General features: G+C 38.2%; 1 pseudogene; it reads right to left on the reverse strand.

The window, feature by feature from the left end:
- Nucleotides 1-222: 222 nt before the first annotated feature.
- LOC115860006 (small ribosomal subunit protein eS7-like) lies at nt 223-6,833 on the reverse strand (annotated as a pseudogene).
- Nucleotides 6,834-10,278: the final 3,445 nt, after the last annotated feature.

A 10,278-nucleotide genomic window follows, 5' to 3' on the forward strand; every position in this document is an offset into this window, starting at 1 on the left:
GATGTAACCTAAGTATTATCAACTCATTCTCTTAGATAATAAGTAGTTTCAGATAACAAGAACTTGATGGTACCTTCTGGAATAAGAACCTATATAGGGTGGCTTTGCTTTAGCTTGTTGGGAGTTAGTCATCCTCTGAAAAGGAGCTTCTCTTATTTCTAGAATGTCTTTTAAATTAAACTATGAAATTTACATTATTTTAAAATATTTTGTAATAATATTTTAGTCATTTTTGTTTACAACTGAGAACTGAGACTCTGGGTATTTAAAATTAACATCCTTGCCTGTGTTGCCCTTTTAGACAACAGAAAAAGTTTCAACCTTGTGTTCCACATTATTCTGCTGTGTTTTATCCAAATGAATCTTTGAGTTAGTTGGCATCCAGTTTCACCTGGGTTCTCTTGCCTACACTTTCACTTGGAAAGACTAAGTCCTCTAGGATCACATGTGCATGGTTGTCAGAGTATGGTTTCTAGGATGCTTTTGCTTATTTTTTTGTACAGCCGTTTTGAGTTGGCTTAGGCAGAATTCTCCTCTGGGCTTTAAAGATAATGTATTTCTCACTGAACATTTTCTCCAATTCAAGTACTTACCAGACTTGGTTTTTCTCGAAAGATTTCAGTTGAGGAACAGGAACAATGATCATAATAGCTTTCTGACCGCTATCAACTTACTTTCCCTGGCTGCTGTTATATTCAGCTCTCTTATCTGGGACTTAAGGTCTGAATTCATTTTCAGCTCAAGGAGACCCTGAGAGATGCTGGACTAAAACTCATCCCACTTTTCACCATTGGGCTTCACTATCTTCACACTCTAACTAATAAACATGTTCTCCTTATTGAGCACTGACCTAGGAAGAGAATACTTTATTTTTACAATTTCCTCAGCAATGTGTGAGATATAGTCAGATACTAAGTTATTAAAAAGGCAGCTAATGAGGTTACATTTCAGTTTATAATCCATTTAATCAACCCTGTCTCTTTAATATCACTCAAGTGTACCCATCCTCTCTACCTTCACTACCACAATCTCTGTGCAGCCTCCTGTAATTGCTTGTCTGGTTTACTGGTCTCCTAGCCTCTACTCTGGAAACCCAATAATTCATTTTCCACATAGAAGTTATAGAGAGTATAACAGGATTTTAAAAAGGAAAATGTCACCACTTGGAGTGTGAAATCCTCCTCTGCATTTAGTAGTGGAATTTACTTATAGATGAAAGGATTGAGCAGGGGGATGAGGAAGAAATATCCTTGAAAGAGAACAAAACATAACATTATGAACAGTTGGGTTTTTTACTCTTTGAACCATGCATTTATTGCTAAGGTTGCAGACTTCTCCTCACAAGCTACAGTTGATCCTTGAACAGTGAGGAAGTTAGGGGTGCTGACCCTCTGCATACTTTACAGTTAGCCCTCTCTATCCATGATTCTGCACCTGCAAATTCAAACTCAACCAACTATGGATTGTATAGCACTGTAGTACGTATTTAGTGGGGGAAAAAAATCTGATATGAGTGGACTCATACAGTTTAAACCTGTGTTGTATATTCTACGACTCAGTGAATTTTTCAATATCTCTGCCCCACTTCAAACCATCTTGCTCCCATCTGATTTACTTAGTGTCTTCCCCATTCATGCATACCGGAATCTCCTGTATTCACTGCCACTTTCAGCTTAACAACTTCCCTGACAGGTTACCTGGCTTTGAATTTATCGTCTGAGATACTGCCTCCCAGATTGCCTCCTCTTCCCTAACTGCATGCGAGTGACTACCTGAAGACATCCTTCTACTACATTCAGCCTAGGTTTCTAGAATTAGTTTTCCTGGGAGTTAAAAAAAAAAGATCATAGTTTTTCTGCATAGTTCTGCATAGGGAGAAAAAACAACTAAGCTATCAGGTATATTTTTTGTCAACATTTATTTACTAAATATTGTACACTTAGTATGTGCTAACTTTTGGTGTTGGATATACAACAACTGACATATTAAGCTAGTTTTCTATTTCTAGAGTGCTTTCAGTATTCTGGAGGATATAGTCTATTAAAATAGTGAGAGAAGTTCTATTGTAAGGAAGTATAGAGTGTCATTAAAATACCTAGTTGAAATACATATCTCAGTTTATAAGGAAAAATTTATTGGGAGAATAATTAAAATGAATAGGAGTTAGCAAGGAAGAAGTTGGGGCAGTGTGGAAAAGAGTATTCAGGAAAAGTAAACCAACATTTGAAAATCTAGATGCAAGAGACCACATAGCATCTTTATAGGCTGGATGGATGGGGGTTGTCAAGAGAAGTGTCAGGAAAGCTAATTTCTGGGTAGTTCATCAAAAGCTTTGTGAGCCATGAGTTTGGATTTTATCCTAACATAGTGGTTCTTAAACTTTAACGTGCATTTAAACCATACAGAAATTTTACAGTGTAGAGAGCCTTATTCACTAGGTTTGTAATGGACCTTGCTACTCTGCATTTCTCCTAAGCTCTTAGGTATTGCTGGCGCTGCAGGCTCATGGACCACACTTTAAATAACAAGCTCCTAAGGGAAATAGTAAAGGTATGAGGGAGTTCAAGCAGAACATAAAATATGATCGATATTTGTTTGTCTTCTAGAAAGATCACTTTGACTACAGAATAGAGGATTAACTACAGAAGGGCAAGTTTAGATGCAGGAAGATTTTGTAGGCTATTTTTATTAATCATAGTCTACTGTAACAGCACTTTAGGCTAGTTGATGTCATGGATATGGAGAAAACTGAGCAGATTCAAAAATATTTGGGAGCAAAAAATGAGAATCTTGGAAATAGATTGCACTTTGGAGTTGAAGGAGAAAATAGAAGAATAAAGAAAGATTCCTAGGTTTCTGATCCAGTCAAATTTATCACTATTCAATGTGATATAGGGCACCTGTGGAAGGTGTATAAAATAAAAGATCAAGAGATTTTTTTTTTCCTGTGGTTCCACTAGAAACTATTTTTCTTGAATTTTAATGAATTTGGTGTGATACACCCAAGGAACAAATCCCATCCAGACAGGGCAGATAGTTTGATGTTCTAGCTGTAACATAGCTAGTTTTCAATGTGGAGTACACACTCTGTTGTCAATTTGGATAGAGCAAATCAGTGGAGTTTCAGTAAGCAGGAAAAATTATTGGATTATTTGCTATGTGAGACTACCAGTTCTGGTTTGTTACTCACAGCTCACATTCTTTCATAGGTAAACGTGATTAGACTGAAGGCAGCTTTGCAGTCTTATAACACCAGCTAGAAATATCCAACATAAGGGAGGATTGAAGAAGAGGATTTTTTTAAATGACCAGATGAAAACATACCTATGAATCAAAAGACCTCAAACATGAGCTGGCAAAAGCCCTAACTACCTACCTCAGTCCTAAGCAGCCCATTCCTGGACAATCTGCCTGTTTACCACTTGGAAGATTTAGCTCTCCCTGTAACACTAAGTGCTGGTGAGTCTGAGGATAAAGGTGTGTGGAGCAAAATTCTCAGAGCTTCTGTATTGTCCTTTCATTGAATGAGTCACAGATGTTTTCACTTGCAAGGATTTTGTGTTTTGCCAGTGCAGTCCATCCTTCTGTCTTGATCTGTATCTCACAATTTTCAATCCATGGTTGTTTGAATCCAAGGATGCAGAACCCATGGATATGGAGGGCTGACTGAATTGGTTTTACAAGTTAATGATGAGATAAAGAATATGTAAGTCACCTAATGGCTTCACAAGCTTTTCCCAAGTCAGCCTGTCCTACACCAGCCTCTACTTCCTTCTAACATTGTTCATTTAAACGTCCAACATTTTCCTAGTAAGGCTAATTTTTCACTGATTTTTCTCCTAATAGTTGTGGGGCATTTGATTTGCAGCATATGGAGGCTGTTAACTAATGCAGTTACAGCCAAGAATCTCTTGAGTTTCTCCTGGTTATTATCTTTCTCCTCTGACATTGTGCAGTTACACTCTGTGAGCAGGTAAAGGATTATGACAAAACATCTAGCAGTTGGAAAACACTTTTAATTCTTACTTTCCCAAACCTACTGATGTTGACAGTCTTTTTTTCTTTTCTCCAATTATTTTTTAAGGTTAACATATTTATTTCACAACTCTTCATGGTCTAGTCGGATAATTAATTGTAAGTTCAATATTGCTGACTAAATAAAACAAATTATCCAATATGTGAAAATTCAGTTATCACATGGGCGTGCCTTCCGTAGATCAATTTTATGGCTATCCAGAATATTTTATTCTGCAAAGATTTTGTCCACAAAGGAAGGTTCTATCTAGTGGTTGGAATTTACTACAGTCTGCATATTTATCTTATGAAGAGCTGAGTTTTAGAAGGGTTATTTCACCTTATTAGACTCTCTGAGCCAATTATGGTTAGAGCCCAAGATGAATTGTTTGCTTAAGTCAGAGCTTTGCAACTTTCCTCATCATGACAATCACTTGGGGTGCTCATTAAAAGACATTTTTTCCTGATTCTAATCCAGAAATGAATTAGAATGTTCAGGAGATAAACCTAGTGTTAGGGTTCTCCAGAGAAACAGAACCAATAGGATAGGTATATATGTGGGTACGTGGTGATTTATTATGAGAAATTGGCTCACATGGTTATGGAGGCTGAGAAGTACCACGAGATGCCATCTGCAAGATGGAGCACCAGGGAAGCTGGTAGTGTGATTGAGTCGAAGTCTGAAAGCCTGAGAACAAGAGGAGATGATGATGTGAATTCAGACTGATGCTGGAGAAGATGAGATGAGCTGTCCCAGCTCAACTTGTGAGGCAGGAAACAAAGAGGCAAATTTCTCCTTCCTCCACATTTTGTTTTAGTCAGCCCTCAGCAGATTGGATGATGCCCAACCATATTGTACAGGGCCTTCTACTTCATTGGGTTCACTGATTCAGGTACCAATGTCAACCAGAAATCTACTCAAAACACTCCCCCAGTAAGATATAATCCAGGCATCCATGCCTCACTCATGTTGACACATAAAATTACCCAACCCAACTACACCTTTTGTTAACTTCGCACCCATACTCATCTCCTTAAACCATACTTAAGATGCAATTCGTGAAAATAAGATCATAATTTTGCCTGTTGTGCTACAACTCTCCTGTGTACAATTGAAAATGCACTGACTGCTTTGCTGGTAAAGGAGGTAGAGTTCTTGAGTGATGGTTAGTCTTCTCTTTGATAGTCTATAACTTATACTATGATGTTAAATTAACAATACTTAAATATATGTTGTAAAGTCAATATATTTTACCTTACATTATAAGAAAATAAGAGAGGAAAGAGAACAAGCATGCCTATGTGTGTGTATATCTGAGTGGTATAGAAACAGGCCTAATTTCTGCAACTGGCCACATGGTTTTAGCTAGTAATTATAACTACCTTTATCCACTATCCATTCTCTATCCCCTTTTCTTCACCAAGCACCTCAGTTGGTCATGGTTCTTTAACCGGTGGAGTGACCCAAACCTTCATTCCTGAAGGGTCTGGACCATTAGTAGTCCTGCCTGGATTTGGTTAGTGTAGTTTTCTATTGACTTTAATCACACGATATGATAATATTAAGTAACACCCTAAGAGATTGCCTATATTCAAGACTTACTCTTCCTTGCTGCCATTGTAAAGTAGTAGTCCAATTTCCTCTTGGTATGAGATCAGTTACCCGAGCTTACACTGAAACGCCCTTCTTTGGTGATTTGGAAGCATGAGGAGCCCAAAGTGGCCAGTGGGGTGTTGGCATTATTAACTTCAAGGTCAGTGGAATCATCTCCTGGTGTAAGCATTCCTTCCTCTGGAACTAAAATCCCCAGTCCAGCAGAGTATATAGCCTGAAGAACACAAAGCAAAAATTTTGCTAGAGGTACCAGGGGTAATATTGAGTGGATCCATTGCCATTTCTACTCCTTGACTCCTGGACCTGTGAATCCTGGCTTTGGGAGAAAGAGCACCATATACAGGATGTTGATTTAGAGCATGTACAGCCTTCTGCAGAACCTTGCTACAGCCCTGTGAGGTATCACCACCTTACTGGCACTGTAACTAAGTCTTCAAAAGACCATTACACCATTCGATCAAGCCAGCTGCTTCAGTGTGGTGAGAAATATGGTAAGACCAATAAATTCCATGAGCACTGGCCCATTGCTGCCCTTCTTTTGCTGTGAAGTGATTTTCTTGATCTGAAACAATGCTGTGTGGAATACCATGATGATGGATAAACCATTCTTTAAGTCTATGGATGGTAGTTTTGGAAGAAACATTGAGTGCAGGGAAGGCAAATTCGTACCCAGAGTAAGTGTCTATTCCCATAAGCATAAAACACTGCCCCTTGCATAATGGAAGTGGTCCAGTGTAATCCACCTACTACTAGGGAGTTGGTGCCATATTAGGGACTCAGAATTGGTCTCTATTGCTAGCAGATGAGGCACTCAGTGGTAGTCGTAGCCAGATTGGCCTCAGTGTGTGGAAGGCCATATTGCTGAGCCCATGCATAAGCTCTGTCCCTGTCATCATGGCCATTTTGTTCATGAGCCCATTTGGCAATGACAGGGGTGGCTGGGGAAAGAGACTGCCTGGTATTCACAAAACAGTTCATCTTATCCACTTGAATATTAAAATTCTCCTCTGCTGAGGTCACCCTTTGCTGAACAATTACATGGGATACAAATATCTTCATGTTTTGGCCCAATCAGAGGGGTCAACCCCTGTACTTCTTCCCCAGATTTCCTCCTCATAAATTTTCCAATCATGTTTCTTCCAAATCCCTGACTGACTAGCCAAACCGTTGACCACAACCCATGAGCCAGTTTATAATCATACATCTGGCCATTTCTCCTTCCAAGCAAAGTGAAAAACCGTGTGCCTGCTTGAGGCCAATCAAGTATATACCACTTTCATTTGATTATGGAGTGTTTCTATGCATGCCCAACTGTGTAGCTTGGTGGATCAGATAATGCCTAGGCTAAACTAGTTATTTCTTGCTCACTAGTTCCAATCAGCATAATGTCATTGATGTAATGGACCAGTATGATATCTTATAGAAGGAAAAGTGATCAACATCTCTGGGCTAAGTTATTATATAGGCCTAGAGAGTTGTGATATACTCTTGAGATATGACAGTCAAGGTATAATGCCAGCCTTGCCAGCTGAAAAAAAAAGTCTGCTCCTGGTGGATCTTATGGAGAAAAGGGTATTTGCCAGGTCAATAGCTGAATACTTGATACCAAGGAATGTGTTAATTTGTTCAAGCAATGAAACCACATCTGGTACAGCAGCTGCAATTGGATTCACTGTCACAGTTAAGCTTACGGTAATCCACTGTCATTTTTCAAAATCCATCTTTCTTTTGCACAGGCCAAAATAGGACTGTTAAGTGGGGATGTGGTGGGAATCACCACTCCTGCATCTTTCAAGTCCTCAATAATGGCACTGATCTCCGCAATCCCTTCAGGAATGCGGTGGTATTTTTTGGCTTACTATTTTTTTATGTAGGGAGACAGGCCTTTGCTGCCATAATAGCCCTCACTCCTCACCAGATGATGATTTTATGTACACAGATTTGGGTATTACTGACTTACATTATTGGTAGGCACCAAGTTTGTTATCGTATTGTATAAAAGTTTAGTAAAATGTTCTCCCAAATATGCATATTCTAAGAAGTAGACAAAATTAATGTAATTATAAGATCTTGAGAAAAGAAATGTTTGGACATTTAAGGTTGGAAGATTCATTGGCTACCTGTAAAGGAACGCCTGAGCAGATATGATAGCACAGTTACAAAGTACAGTTAGAATGTGGCAGGTAAATGTAATTGTAAACTATTGCTATATTGGTTATCCTTTTATTTGTTTCCTGTTTTAGGTTTGCTATACTGTGAATTATTGGAAAACTTACCAGCAGGTGGTAGCACTGTTTAACAAATATACCCCTGATCACGAAGTGACTGAATTATTGGCTGCGAATGCAGCAAAATTCAAATATGTCAGAATAGTGGATTGTGATCCAGAAAATCCAAGTCCTGGTCCCAGTGGTATTACTTAATGGCCTCATCACTTTGCAAAAATAAATCTCATAGTGTTTAAATAACACTATAAATAAAATTAGTATAATAACAACTGCCTTGGCTTCTGCTGTTTTAAGGTTAGGAATAGAAACTGATTGTAAAAATCATTAAGGGAAAGGTAGGATGCTGTGTAAATGCAAATATCATTTCTCATTTTTTTGTCTGTTTTTTCTTTATTTTCCGGGCATTAATTTTAAGATGTGTTCTTACTAGTAACAAAGGTAGTCCTAAAAAGGTCCAACATGAATGTAAAATGATTTCCCATTGGTCATATGTTCAACTATTTTTTGACCATTTTTCTGTTCATTTCCATGTGGTATAAGATCTCAAAACCCATTTTGTTGGGTCTGAGGAAGAGTAGCTCTAGCCTCTGAATCCTTCTTTGCACACCCACTGCTTTCCTAACCTTTGTAAATGCGTGAACTAAAGAGGAAAAGTCCAAGAGAACGCAAATAACTTCAAGGAAATATGTGTTAACATATTTAAAGTATAAGGAGGATAATGAGCCAGCACTTACCTTTACTGTGTGCAGAGAAGTGTACTAACCACTGAAAGGATTACAGAATCCAGAGACTTCCAAAAATGAAGAACTTTTTTTTTTTTTTCGACAGATGCTTACTGATCTCCATCAGTAGACAAGGAAATTTACTAGATGCTGGGGATCCAGGCTGTATAAGACATACATAATTCTCAAAGTTGAAATTTCTATAGTTGAGTTGAAGATCACCTATCAGCAAGAGTAAACAGATATAGTACAAGGCAGGAGACGAACCATGAAAGGAAATGCACGACTGGGTGGTGGTTTAGATTAAAGCCAACCTGGGCAAGATTGAAGGAGAGAAGAGAGTCTAGGTGGACGTAAATGATACTTACAGAGACAGGTATTTGATGTGAAGGTGATAGGGTATAATAGTTAAGACTATAGTCTTTGGGTCAGAATGATCTGACATAAAGTAATAACTCTACCACTTACAAACTGAGTGACCTTTGGCAAGGTACTCTGATTTTTTGATTCTTCATCTGTAAAATGTAGGTGATAATAGTGCATCTGTTTCATAGAGTTATTGTGAGAATCTATGTGGAAATTAGTGTACAGTAAACTCTAAATGGGGAAGCAAACAGAGTTTTTTGAGATGTGTAAAATATATAGAAGAGCAGTTGATATAAGGCGCTGCATGCTGGACACTTAAGTTTGTATTTATTATAGCGGACAAAGGGAAGTGTAGATTCTTGTATAGAAAGAGATGTCCGTGAAAAGATACTTAAAAGGTGTTATAGGAGTTTGTATAGGTGTTTTAGAACAGAGAAGGGGTGGAGGCAACAGAAGGAAGGTCATCTGAAGAGTGTGGATATGAGGTCATATGAGGTTACATTTGAGTAAAGCATTTGGAAAGACTTGGTGAGATCAAGGGAGAGAGAGGATTAAAAAGTTATTCCAATAACTTGAGCCTAGGGAACTAGGGGGATGGTTGTATCTTTGGCAAAAATAAGAGACAGTTTCTTTATGTGTGAGGAAAGCAAATATATTTATTCTCATGAGAAAGAGGCTGTAAGAAAACACACAACAACAAGCAGAAGGGTCCAAGATCAAGGCTGGACATTTCAGTTGGGAATCGTCTGCTGACTTTGAAAGTGTTCATTGAAACCAGCTGCTATAGGGTGATTGAAGGTAGTAGAAAAAAAAGGAAAAAGAAAAATCACATAAGTATATGCTAAGAAAGACTATCCTTGGATCTGATAGAACATTTGGGAAAGTGATAAACTTATAAGCATCACAGCAAGCCAAATTCTGTTTACATGAACGTGGAAGAGCAATTTCCCCTTCCTGTGCAGAACTTTTGCCCAGGCCCATAGTCAACATGAGTTGACTAATAATTCGGATACTAACACATTATAACTAATTTAGTATCTGGCTGAGGCATGTACAGTAATGTCAAATAGCAGGTACCTCATTTTCTGTTAAATTATTGTGTTCTTTAGAAAAACTTAGTTTCCCCAGGTTTTCCTTGTAAAGAGAATGGAATGTCTCTCTGGAACAAGTTGACCACCCATAAAACATGCAAAAAGATGAAACAGTAAAATTCCTTCCAGAGGCTCTGGGAAGACTTCTCTAAGATCCTATCCCCATAGCTGTTTTGGGCAATTATCCTCAATATCAGAATTATATGCCACACTTACTTTTACCAGCATGCTTACAACACTGT

The sequence above is a fragment of the Globicephala melas genome, chromosome 3, assembly GCF_963455315.2.
Source record: "Globicephala melas chromosome 3, mGloMel1.2, whole genome shotgun sequence".
Taxonomy (NCBI): domain Eukaryota; kingdom Metazoa; phylum Chordata; class Mammalia; order Artiodactyla; family Delphinidae; genus Globicephala; species Globicephala melas.